The 14,318-nt window shown below is 27.9% G+C and overlaps 2 long non-coding RNA genes across 3 annotated transcripts; one reads left to right on the forward strand and one right to left on the reverse strand.

The window, feature by feature from the left end:
- Nucleotides 1-3,718: 3,718 nt before the first annotated feature.
- LOC103874536 lies at nt 3,719-4,373 on the reverse strand. The gene is made up of 2 exons (XR_634216.2): nt 4,217-4,373; nt 3,719-3,975 (listed from the first exon to the last, which is right to left on the reverse strand). It is a non-coding gene; the product is annotated as an uncharacterized LOC103874536 (long non-coding RNA).
- Nucleotides 4,374-4,630: 257 nt separating this feature from the next.
- On the forward strand, nt 4,631-12,465 carry LOC103874537. 2 transcript variants are annotated; one of them, XR_634217.3, is made up of 5 exons: nt 4,631-6,152; nt 6,241-6,376; nt 6,489-6,557; nt 6,787-6,953; nt 7,347-12,465. It is a non-coding gene; the product is annotated as an uncharacterized LOC103874537 (long non-coding RNA). The 2 variants fall into 2 exon arrangements; XR_004448706.1 differs by having other exon boundaries at nt 4,631-6,376.
- Nucleotides 12,466-14,318: the final 1,853 nt, after the last annotated feature.

Raw genomic sequence — 14,318 nt, forward strand, 5'->3', positions numbered from 1 at the left:
TCAGTGCATTAATTAAAAGAATTTTTTTTTTTAAAGATTTTGTTACATTTTTTCTAAACAGATTTTGTTATTCCTAAAAGTAAAATTTAATTTATAGTTAAAATGGATTTGTTATTAATATTCTTATAATTATTTAGAAATGTTATACATTAAATAAACTAATGTAAACAATAAAAAAATTATTTGAATACATGGACCTAGATTTCTAGTATAGCCATTTTGTAGTAGATAAAAATAGTATTTCTCTTTTAATAGAGAAGATATTACTTGGCTGAACAGTGTGAGGATAAGATTATGATTATTTCTTGTCAAAAAAGAAGAAGATCATGATTATCTAAAGTGTCTGAACTATCTACAAGACTACAAGGAGACATTAGTTTAGTAGTTTAGAATGGATTGTCATTAATATCTTACAAGAAAAAATAATAATAAAGAATTTATTTGTATGAACAATGCACAGTTTGTTTTGGGGGAAGGCAATTTTTTCTGATAGAAACTATATTGTTTTTTGATAAAATAAGTAATGTAAAATGACCTATTTATTTAGATCCACAATACATGTACCTTTAAATAAAATGAAATAAGTAAATAACCATTCTATCCAGTGTCGTGCCAACCTTCTCAGGGACCCAAGGCAAATACGATGACTTAACATTTGATTTTCACTATAAAAATTATTTATAGTCAAAATATTAATTATATTTTAATATAATATAAAACACTAAAGAAAAATAAAATAAAATAACATTAAAAATGATTATAGTATTTAAGTAATTTTTTTATAAAGCATTTTCTTTTTCTTTTTTAAGATATGTTCAATATCTTAAAAATTATAAGGAAAAAAAACAAAAAGCATTCTAATTATATATGTTAAAATAAGATAAAGTATGCTGACCATCAACATTCACACCACTAAATTTAACGAATAAATTATTTTAAATAGAAATACAATTTTTTGGTAGAAACAAATTTGAGAAAACAAAATTAACTAAAAAACTTGAACTTGAACAAATAAAATGTTATTTTCTTTTATATAATTTTAACAAAAAAAAACTATTTTTTGTAATTTTTTGGTTTTGAGTTCAAGGTAGGAAACATAAGTTAAAAAAAAATATCAAAGATTTTCTTAGAGATTTGGGGCCCTAATTTTTGTAAATTATGTGGGGGGCCTAAGGGTAATACCGTTTTGCTAAGACTATAGGCACGCCTCTGATTCTATCAATTCCACAAAAATGAACAAAGTTGTCAGAACAATATTTTCTATAACTTTCATGAAAAATAAACGAGAGGTATTTATTATATTTTCTATATTTCATTTATTTTTGTTTTGTCAATTCGATTTTTTTCTTTAAAATTTACAGCTTAAAATTAAAGTTTTAGCCAACTAAACCGGTAACTTCGCGGAATCACTGGTGGTTAATAATATGATCCCGAGCGAACGGACCGACTTTCCTTCGAACCTAGCGAGGGGAGTCGTTTCTTGTCTGATCATTGGGATCGGTTGCTCGAGCGACCGTAGCGTTTTTTGTGAGATGATGTCGACAGCACTTCCGGTGTCGACAAGAATTTTTGAGAAGACGGCACCTTCGACTTCCAACGCAATCACCAAGGCATCATCGTGGGGCATATCGAGCTTTATAGTTTCGTGCTCGTGGAAAGTCACGATTTCTCCTTTTTGTATTGTATCCTCGAAGGCGATGATGGTGGAACCGTTAATCGCTTCTCGCGAAGCGCATGATCGCTTGTCGAAAATATCGACCTTTCTTGATGCGATCGGCCTCATCGATCTGAAGAGGTCGAGATCGATTGATTCGATGCAGTTGGATCGGATTGGGGTGGGATCCATAGCCGCGCTTAGGAAACTTAGATCGGTTTCTTAGCAAAGATGTTTTTCGTTTATCTTCCCAAGAGTCGACACCAAAATGTAGAACCTAAAATGTACACTAAGTATTTGATAATGATCGGGAGTTTTATCTAGGGAAGACAAATGATGTAGGCAACAATATTTTTAGAACACAACGACGTAAACAATTTCCAGTAAGTAAAAATGGACTTTATTGATGAATAAGATCGAATACAATGAGTTGAACTAGATCGAATGATACAAATGAGATCGGTAAAGAAAGGATCTAAGACTGGGATGAAAACAAGGTCGATGTATGTATGTGGCTCTCTTTAGGGTTTTCAATGTCCCCTTCTTCATGTATGTTCTCCTTCCTTTATAGTGAGTCGACCTCGTGATCTTCGTAACTGCTCTGCAATCTTCGTGTCTGCTCCACAATCTTCATGCCTGCTCCGCGATCTCCGGGACCTTGAAGTCTTTTTTTCGAGTTCGATTGCTTGCTATGGGCTTCAGTTCCTTACGGTCCATATCTTTGATCGCGGCCCATTAATGTACTGACTGAAACTGGATCCAACAAATACCACTGCCTTATTTAAAATATTTTAAATTATTATAACAACTAAATTGTCAACCAAGATCATGAGTTATTCTTGGGTTCAGCAACCAATAGCATTCTGATATTTAATATACAACTAGATTTTGACCCGCACGCCCGTGCGAGTGTATTTAAAAAAAATATGATGCTATTTGCTTTTTATGTCACTATTTAGGGTTGGTAAAAAAACTCGACTCGAAGAATCGAACCGATTCCAATCCGAATAAGTAGTACTAAATTCGAACCGGAATTGATTAAATATCTGAATTATTCAAAATTTTGGTATTTGAAGAACTGAAACCTAATCCGATCCGAACCGAAGTATTTTGGGTATCCAAAATAGATTTATATACTTATATATATTAATTATTTTTAGATTTAATATATATAATGACATCCATAATATATATGATACTTTTAAGTTAACATAAATGCTTGAAAATATATACAAATAATCAAACGTAAATATCTTAAATAGTTAAAAAATACTCAAAACTCCAAAAATACGTAAATAATTATTAATTCTCTATCCAAATATTTAAAGTTTAAACCAAACCTATTTAAATTGGTTATCCAATTTCGAACCAAATCCTCAAAGATCTGAACTGGACACGAAATCCCAAAAAGACCCGAAAACGAACCCAAACGCCCACCCCTAATCACTATCATATATATGTGTCATCATAGGTTACAAAATATGTGTTATCATATAATTAATCGTATTTTGTACATACCATCAAATAAATTTTCTTATAATTAATAATATTTTATACGTACAATCATGTAAATAATCACATATATTTTATTTTAAAATTTAATGTGAAATATAAAAACCATAATTTAAGTTGATGTTTGAAATTGGGCTTTGTATTGTATTTTTATTATATATATATTGAAAACATTTTTATAATAGTTATTGGAAAATATGTTAGTAAAAATCAAATTTTGAATATATGTATTTTTGAATGAATTTTTGATATAAATTAATTTTAAATTATTATTTTGATTTGAATATATATATCAAGTAACATAGACCCATTATTTTTTAATATAATGTAATGGACTTCCTAATTTTTAGTAGTATAAGTCTATTATTTTTTTTCTTAACTTACTGCTATCCATGTTTCCAAACAATATTATTTTTTTAACTACTATTCATATTGCCAAACAATATTAATGTGTACTTCAACTTTAATAATATAGATATCTTTTTAAAAAGAAAACAATATACTGTTAATTTATATTATGTTTTTAAAATAAAACAGTAAAAAAAAACAATATATTGTCAAGTTGACATTCAACTTAAGTTTTTTTCTCTTAATTCATTTAAAAAAAAATCAAAATACAGCTTGAATCACATATGAATATTATCAGCCGATACAAGGGCCCGGAAAATCGCAATAACATCTTCCAGTTTCATTGCCTCCGGCACAGTAACCCGTTGCAGCTGATCCAAATTTAACCATACACATAACTTCACAGTTTCCTATCTCCTTGCATGAGCCATAATCCACTTCACATCCCATATTTTCTTCAACTATATAAAACAAAATCGTTTTCTTTTGAATTAAGATAACAAGCTATTTTAAGGGTTAGGAGATATAATAGACTAAACACAACATATTTGATATTCTGCAAATAAATAAATATAAACATCTTTACATAAATAAGTTAATATAGTTACATGAACATCTTTGAATATTGCATGAGAAAGTATAAAGGTAGCATATACCATAACCAAGTATACTTTTTGAATAAATTTTAAAATAAATGTTTACCTAAAGAAAACATCATCAGATAGATGATGGCAACAACAAGTGAAGAAGTTGATTTAGCCATACTTGCTTCTCTTTTTTTTTCTCTTAACTTTAGTTATTTGTGTATTTATTATTGATAGGCTTGAAAACTTGGGAGACTATTGAAATATATTTATAGTATAATGAGGTAACCAAACATTGAAAATTATTACGCATACACAATATCTTCCTAAACTTAGAAAGATATTTTGCTTGTTGATGAAGATTTTTCTAAACTTGCATATAACTCAAATTCAGAAGGATATCTTACACATTAGGGAATATCTTTTAAATACCTTTTTAAAAAATGTTTTAAAATAGAATTGGAAGAAAAAAGATTTGAATCTTATCGAGCAAATGATTTTGAAAAAAAAGTCAAAAATAAGTTTTTTTCTAAGCAAAAACTTTTAGTTAAATATATATATATATATATATATATATATATCTGGACAGTTAGACCAGCCACTTAAACACAGAGCATAATACTAGAACGAGAAAATAAAACAAAAAAACATATGATTGAAAATATATTCAATATGTTTTTCTTTTTACAATTTTATCCGCAATATAAAAAATCCACCGGTCAAAACATCAAATTTTAGTCAAATTATAATAAAACATGTATCTGACTGTGTATAACTTTAACAAGACACTAGAGCTTAACCCGTGCCATGCACGGGTTTTTGTTTTTACTTTTTATAGATAAATATTTATTTTGTGTAAGTGATAATCTATATTTTTAAAATTTATCGTGCGCGAGTTTTGTTTTTAATTTTTATGAATAAATGTTTATTTTGTGTAAGTGATAATCTATATTTTTAAAATTTATCCCTATAAAATATTTTTTTAATATGATATTTCTAAAAATAATAATTTTCTAATTTATATTGAGTATTATACATTGTTTTGTAATTCGTTAAATGTATCACCGATATTTTTAGAATATGACCCGTATACCAGCACAAATATATTTTTATTTTTTATGGATCAAAATTTTATAATAAAATTATTTTATATGCTATTTAAAATCTGGTGTTATATACTTTATACTATTTAACATTTATCACATTGAATATACACTGGCTTATTATTTATAATAGAGTATATATAAAATAATAAAAGACATGATTTTAGCCACAACATTTTTGGCTTTAGTTTTTAGAATATTTGCTTATTGTGGTTGCTTTGAAACCTACGAATAATCAATACAATATTAAAAGGGGAATATCCTCAACATTTAGCATGTCCACGTCATCTCAAAAAATTAGCCAATAGGAATACTTTGTACTGCCATGTCATTATCGCTTTTCTAGACTGAAGAGAAAATAGGCTTTTCGTTCAATTTTAATAGTAATTAACCATGACCCATGTGAGGCCCACCTCTCCAACCCTAATCGTCTTCGACGTAAACGATGATCGTGTCTGGCGCTTCCATTCTCTGCAATCGCTGTTTCTCCTCTGTATTTATCACAACCAGTATGAATCATTAGCCTCTGTTCTTCAATCCATTCTTAGTGGTTTCGTTCCACCTCCCGTTGTTACTCCTCCTATTTAACCTCTAATGTTACGTCAAACCAAAATCTACCTCCTTTTAGAGAAGAAGATCACGCTATGGCCATGAAGCCTCCAAAATCCACCGAAAAGTCTCATGCACCCTCAATTTTAATGACGTCTCACCAGGCCAGTCGAATTGGAACACCGATTCCGATTAATTCAATTTCTGGGAGGTGAGAAATACAGAAAAAGGTTGGATTCTTATTGGCTTGGAACTGCTTCTCATCTATGAACAAAAAAGGTATAGTTAGGGGTTGAGATCTATGGGTGTTAGATTCCTTTTTGGCAGCAGTATTTTCACGCCTTTTAACCATACACCACAGCATAGACTACTTAGATCAAGCCCACAACATAGACTTAACAGGTTAGTATCAGATTTTACTGTGCCTCTCTTTGATGCATTCTTTTTAGTTGCTGCATACTTCTTACTTTGCTTCTGGATATCTGTCTAGATGGTTGTTTAAACTCTGTACCGCAAGAAAAAAATATGTTATGGTTACAATTTACGACCCATGGAAGCATGAGACGGTTCACATGAAGAGAAGATGTCTGACAAAGGGTTGGTTTTAAATTCTGATGGAGAGTAAGGTATGTATCAGTCTATATCAAGATGCTACGTTATCTGGCTTGGTCGGTTATGATTTCATGATTTTTTTGGGTTCATATTGAATTGCGGTAAATGATGTTTCCTCTGCCGCAGTTGTTCTTCATTCAAAAAAACTCATGTGGTATTGGACCTGTTGATAAATCACCTGCCTTTATGAGCCAGGTATGATATGTGGTTCTCATGTTAGTTTCATTGTTTGCATTAAATCTCAGCATCAAGTCTCTTAGGATTCCAGAGCTTTTTATTGAAGTTCCTGAAACAGGAAAAAGAAAAGGCTAACTAAAGGAGTCTGATTGAATCTCTTTACCTTTCTAGAGATGCTTTGGTTCTGCAATATACATGAAGTGTTATTTAATGACATTAGTCGTTTTTTGAACAATTTTGGCTTCAGAGTACGGTGATGACTGCTGTCACTTCTTTACTCCGTGATGGAATAGGTTGTAGTCCGAGGGAAGACAGTTAGAGACGAGAAAAAGTCAACAACACTCTATCACAGAGTGGTCGTTCGTGTAGAGAAGGCAACCTAGGCTTCACCTTGGATCTTAGTCCTGGAAAACTGTATGTACCTCTTTGCTCTGAAACTCTTATCATATCTAATCCAACTGATTCCACAAGGAGAATTGGAGTGTTACAAGCTTTGTAAGAAATTTCGTTTATTATTGCAGCTAGGAAATACAAGAAAAAATAGTAAAATTTTTTCAATGTTTTTGTTATCAAGTATTATTAATTTGTTGGAGGATTGAAAAACTTCCAAGTTTATTAATTTATCATTTTATTAATATTTATTGGTTAGATAATTCTGTTTCTCAGTGTTACATTGTTCCAAGGACTACTTGATTGCCCTTTGAATTGTTGATCGTGATCTGTTTTGTTGAGTTAGTTGTGAGATTTTTATTTTGTTATGTGAATTAAATGATCTGTAACATTAACGATGTATATTTATGTTGACAGAACCTGAGTCAGAGAGGAGTGGTTGTTGACATGTCGTTCAAACACAGATCAACAAATCAACCAGAACATAGGCGGATAAAGGATCTACGAGGATACTTTGAGGACGGTTGCCTCAACGGAGTCCTTGCAGTCACAAGTGCCATTGAGAACTGGGAACTGAAGAGTCCTTTCACTGGCTCCTCTTCACCTCTGATCTCAGACCCAAAGATTCAGCAAACTATTCTAACAGAGGAAGATGACTTCTTAGTTTCAGCATGATGAAGCCCGAGCTCAGTTACAACTTACAACCCGATGCTTGGAAGGGGCTTAAACCAGTCCTTTTGGCAGTATATATAAAGAGATCGTAGTTCAAATAAAATATATAAACAGATGACTTCTTAGTTTCATCTGTTTGTTAGGTTATTTAGAAGAGAGTACAAGAGAGAAAAGGAAACATGTAGTTTTGTTAGGACTTATTAGGACTATTGAAATCATAAATTATTTGCAAGTCAAACAACATACGATTACTCAGGAGTTGAAATCACTGGGTTTTATTACTCTTCATATGATTGTGTTTTTTTTTTTTTAAGTTTATAATTGCTTCGTTTCTGTAAGGTTTAATTCGATGGTTTCTTCTAAACACCGAGATTGAGTTTATGATGCATTGTGCTTATTTATTAGAACAAAATAATCGCTATTTTGATAAAATGTGTGAGAATCAAGCTTAATGAGAAACATCAAATAAAGATAATCCAATCTTTACGAGGTTAGTTAGGTTGATAACCAAAATAAACAATGTACTGAGAAAAATATTGCAATCAACAATTTTAGAAACTAAATATATTCTATTTTTCATCTTTTTAAATAAACACAATTTGAGATTAAAAGATAATTGTGCTAAACCATTGGTAACAGCTTTTATCCACTAAGATAATTATAGATCATATTTTGTAGATAAACATAAAACATAATTTGAATGCAAAAATTATATTTTAACTTTCAGTATTTTTGGAACAAGTAACATGATAGCCAATTGAATAATTGCGGGGCCGGATCTGAAATTTTGGGAACTTGATCATTTCTAAAAAAAACTTTAATATTGTTTTTAAAATTTGGGGTTTCTTTTTTGCAAATGTTTTTCAAATATTTGAGGACCAAAGCTAATGTTTTACTGGCTTAGATCCGATCATGCATAATTGCATTGTAACTAACACAAAGAAATTGTGAAAGATAAATTTATGAAGATGGTAAAAAAAGATAAATTTATGAAATCTCACCATCTATTGAACATCTGAACCATAGAGTTAAGGCTGACAATGCATTGATATGTCAAAGTTACACGACCAACAACAATACTCCCAATAAAAAAATGTTCCTAAAACACCTCCCTATATTTTTGGGTTAAAAATACAATCAATCGCTGTGTTTTGCACTATAAGCGCATACCTACCAAGTAATTTCACAAACTTTTATTTTTAAAAGAAAAACAAAAAATTGAAATAAATTATTTTAACACAGATAAGGTAAATACGCAGTATACAAAGAATATATCTCCAAAATCCATAAACGAAAATAAAAGTTGTATAAGCTTACTTATAAACACGCATATACTAAAAATACATTTATACAAACAAAATAGTCACCTAGAATGAAGCTTTCATATTAAAAAATTACCGCATATCAAAATTTATACCTCTCTGTATGGGATTAAAAAGCGGCTAATTTCAAACAATTAATCAGTTTCTGCCTTATTGAAAAAAATACGCTCTCCAACCTCTTTATGTTTCTTTATTCGTATCCTAACAAGTTATTGTATTATACCATCGGATATAATAAGTGCATCCCAATCTATCTTCATCAATTCATTCACAAATTTTATCTCCCCAAGTAGAAAAAAAGTTATACAACATCCAATCGAATCTTAATTAAACTATCATTCACATTTTCAATATTTTTGGAGATTTTCATTCACTGAAGAGCAAAAATGAAAATGATGTTGATAATGATTATTAATTCCATATTATGAAAGATTAGAAATCCATATTACTTGATATCTTTAAAAATAATCAGAGTGCAAGATAATTAGTAATAACTCTAGAAACATAAATTAAAGTTTCAAATGAAAATTAAAAAATAATACATGAAATATAACATCTTACCATAGGAAGTCAACAGATATTAACGACTAGGAAGAAAAATAACACCAAACTAAATTGTGTTAATCATGCAATTCATTTTTTGGTTTAAAGAATTGTAAGCATATTTTATGACAGCAAATATATGTGGTTATACTACACTGTTTTAGCAAATCATATTCTAAATTTAGAAGAATCAGAGGAAAATATTTAAAATTATAAAATCAATAAATTTTATAAAAAATATAAATCAAACAAAACAATCCTCAATATAGTAAAAATGATAAATTAACAAATTTAAAATATATAAACCGCGTGTACATAAAATATATGGTTTATGTATATCACAATCAGATGAACTTTACTTATGATTAATAATTTATTTTCTTAATAACCAAATATATAAGATTAAAAATATTTGGATCATAACTTAGAATTAATTATTTTTGCTTCATTACACATTTGCTCATCTGTCTATATGTATTTTTAGATAGTAAAAATGATAAATTGTAAGTTTTACTCATTTCTAATTCAATACAGTATAACCTCTTTAAATTAATACACTTTAAATTAATATATACTAAAAATCTCTATAAAATAATATAATTTTATAGTCTCAAATTGAATTTTTGGTTCAATTAGTATATCGATAAATTAATCTATATAAATTAATAAAAAAATTATAGTTTTGGTGTAGCCCAAACATTATTAATTTATAGAGGTTTCACTGTATGTGGTTAATAATTCAATATCAAGGGATGTAGTATATGTATTAAATCTTTTACATGTGTCTAATCCTGGGCGTAGCCCGGGCAAAATCTCTAGTGAAAGTAAAGATGTTATTCTCTTGATGCCGAAATCTTTGTTAGTTATAATTATTTAAGGAAATAATGTAATAATTGAAAAAGATAAGCATTATTTAATAGTAGGTTTATTTAATTTTCAGTAGCATTGAGTTGTAAATATTTTGTAAGTTTGAGGATAAGTCTAAATATATATTTCTCTTTTAATAATATAGATGATATTACGTCGTTTGGTTTAAGTTTTCAGTAACAAAGTTACAAAACAGTTGTCCGAATCTTCGACCTGCTGAATTATCAACCACAACGCATTACCAACTGTACGCTACTTGATAATTTGACATAAACCTAAATGCAAATTGATTTTAAGGTAAATGAACATCATCTTGTGAGATCATGCGTTTCCACGACTGAAACTTTTGTCATTTGCTTTTATCTGATGCTGCTTTTGTTGCTTAATCTTATTGTCAACATCTTTGGAGGACTATCGTTGGCTTACATACCAATAGCTAACGTTGCTCAGGTTTTTTTTTTGTTCATTCAAATCTCATCAACAATAAATAATTTTTAACAAATTAAATAGACAAAAAAATCACTACTCGAAACTGAAATCAATAGAATTTAACAATCTATAGATATAGAAGTTCTATTACGTCACGTTGAATGTAATATTTTGGTAAGTTAGAGAAATATATGTTAAATTTTTTATTTTTAGTTATTATTTTCTTATGTTTTTCGAATAATGTTTTCAAAAAAAATTGACATAGTTTATTTTTAGGTGAAATATGGTTTATAATTTGATATTTATTCCAGTTTTGATTTTATTAATTATTAGAAGAAAAATCGATTGGTAGCTACACAAATAATATGCCACCACATCACTAAACATCTAGACTAAACTAATGTATTAAAATTACATGCACTATATGAATCATATGACAACATCCTTGAACTAATTAATATGTATTATGTTATTAACACCATACATATAGTTTTGTATTAGAAAATTGTTCCGGATTTAGAAGTGTATTGGACTTGTAACAAGACAATTTATGATGATGTTTAAAATATTTTAACATGTTATTTGATGTATAAAATTTAATTTTGAATATTGGTCTATGTGTGTTCATTTTTTGTTTTTGGTCATTTGAATGTGTTATGATCTTTTTTTCAAATAAATGTTTATTGCGTTATGCCAAGTTCCAAAACCTTTCATTTTTATGGTGTTAACAATACAACATATATTAGTTAATGGATGTTGTCATGTGATTCATATAGTTCATATAGTTTTCAATATATTATTTATGTTCAAATGTGTGACCATGTGGTGGTGTATTGTTCGTGTGACTAGCAATCATTGTTTTTAATCATATCTCATTTTCAATTCCTTCTCTTAAGTCTTTCTCTTATATTTCCGGTATCTATGTTATAAATGGAAGGTACCCATAGCCGTATTATATATCCCTCTTCTTTTATAGGTAATAGGGTTAGGGCGAAGAGGAACCTTGACCCCGATGTTTAATCATATTTTTATGTTTTAATAAAAAGTTTTATTTAAGTTTGAAATGATCAAAACATATATATAACAATATTTAGAGCATTATAAATAATATAAATGTCTACGTTTATAACAACTGTACCATATTTGTTTTGAATATCAAGACATCTATTTTGTTAATTTAAAGTCATGATATATAGCTAATCTTTTTTGAAACACATATATAACTAAACTTTATTCATGTATTATATCACGTTTTGTGCCACTGTAATTCACTTATGGTTTAAAAAGTTCATTAAAGTTATATGCAATGTTTGTAAGAGTTTGATCAATTTATTTTTATGTTAAATATCAAAACATAACCATTAAACCATAACCAAGTGTTGTAAAAAAAAACCATAACCAAGTCAAAATAATCATTGTTCTTATTATTTTGGTTCAATAATATCATGACAACTATTCGCAAATTTGTATCTATGGTAACATTATAATTTTTAACGCGAACCTTCTTCGAAGCATAATTTGATTTCTCATTTCCAAAACGAGATTTTAAAAAAAAATCTTATATATATATATATTAAATATATTAGATAGATATGATATAACAAAAAAAATTATATTTTAGAGAATATACTGTGAGATATATTCATGGGATGCAGATTTGGAGCAAGTAATAAGAAGCAATATAAACTTCTTCTTTTTTGGGTGCAAACAAGCAATATAAACTTACAAATATTTATCATTAAATTCAAAATCTTAATGTTATAAAAAAAATCTTATTGTAAAATATGAAATGGTTACACGTTATTTTCACCCCGGGAATTAAAACTTTCTCTCTCTATTTTCTCTACCATCTCACTAGAAACCTCTAAAACTAAAAAATCGTTTTCGGTGACCGGTGATTTTATCGCCGCCGGTTACCAATCTCCCTTTTTTTTTTAATGTAAAATAGTTATTCGATCCATAGATCGATTTGTTTGCTTCGCTTTGGAAAATTCACACTTCGCATTGGCGATTTTTCTTTTTGCGTTTGGCGAGTTTTTGAGGTGTTAATCCCAATCAAGTCGGAACTGATTATCACTCTTATGTTTTTTTTCCAATTTAGATTGAGTATATATAAATATCCCCCCCTTTCACAACTAATATTAATCCCCTTTGCTTTCGAGCTGGGTTCTCTCCTTATGTGGTTTGCTCAGATCCCTTTTCTACGGGTGTAAAACTCACTCCTTTAAAGCTATTTTTTAGTATATGAGTGATGTATCCCACATGAAAGGAATGATGGATATGTTGGTTTATCTTGATCGTTGTATGAGGGATTTAGTAGAGTTGGCATCTTTCTTGATTGAAGATGGTCCAATAAAAAATCTACTCTAATTCGATTAAGTTTTCCATGCGGCCAGATAACCAGAGATTGTTGGAGTCTTAACTCGGAAAGGTGTGGGGGCATGTGCACCCATCTAATATATTAAACAGAATTCATGACTTCTTTTCATGTGTGATTTTTTTAGTTTAGCTATTCTTAAAAAATATCATATTTTACATAAGTTCATTATTATATATTTTAATATCTTTATCTTTTTATTTGAAATACAAATAAATATATTTAAAATGTTCTAACAAAATCTTTTTAAAATCTTCTTAGAATATTTTTAAATTTACTTTCAAAAATTAGTTAGTTTTAAGTTAAATTATCGTAAATTATAATTAGAAATAAAAATTGAATATAGTTTTGGTTTATAAACGAAAATTTAAATAAAGTGAAATTAATTAATTTCAAAAATACATTTACTAATAATTTTTAAATATTTTGTCAGAAATAAATATTTATTTCTATTTTAGTTTTTTCAAAAAAAATTTCTAATAAAATAAAAATCATGATTTTTTGATGAGTGGTATTTTTATTTGGACTATCATTTAAATTTTCTATTAAATTTATATCACTAATGCTAATATATATAATATTTTTAACTACTTTAATCATAATATCTTTTATATCTTTTAATTTAAAAAAATAAAAATAAAATTCAAACAAATCTCTTGAAAAAGATTATAATAAGATCTTAATTGTCATAAATGGGATATAAATATTTTCAACTAATTTTGTAATTAGTAATGAAATGTTACTAAAGAATAAAATTATATCATATTTTATCAATTTTATAATAATATCTATCATTTTAAAATAAAAACGTTATATTGAACAAAATATGATAAAGTTATTTTAAATTGATAATTTAACATATTTTATTTTTATAAATATAAAATATTTATGCTAAAAATATAATATGTTTTTAGAACGGGTTAATATTAGTAAAGTATATAATACATATATAAAAAATTATCTTATCTTAAACTTTTTAATATACAGTAATTTATTTTTTAAATTAATAAACATTAAAAATTACTAAAACAATCTAGCGATTTGAACTAAAGATCATGATTATAATAAATTAAATACAAAATTGTTTTCATATATGTTGTTTCATGCATTAAAAAAATTAGTTTAGTAATCAAACGCAAATTCAATAGGACAAATATATAATAAGCAACATATATATGT

The sequence above is a fragment of the Brassica rapa genome, chromosome A06 (assembly GCF_000309985.2).
Source record: "Brassica rapa cultivar Chiifu-401-42 chromosome A06, CAAS_Brap_v3.01, whole genome shotgun sequence".
NCBI classification, from domain to species: Eukaryota; Viridiplantae; Streptophyta; class Magnoliopsida; order Brassicales; family Brassicaceae; genus Brassica; species Brassica rapa.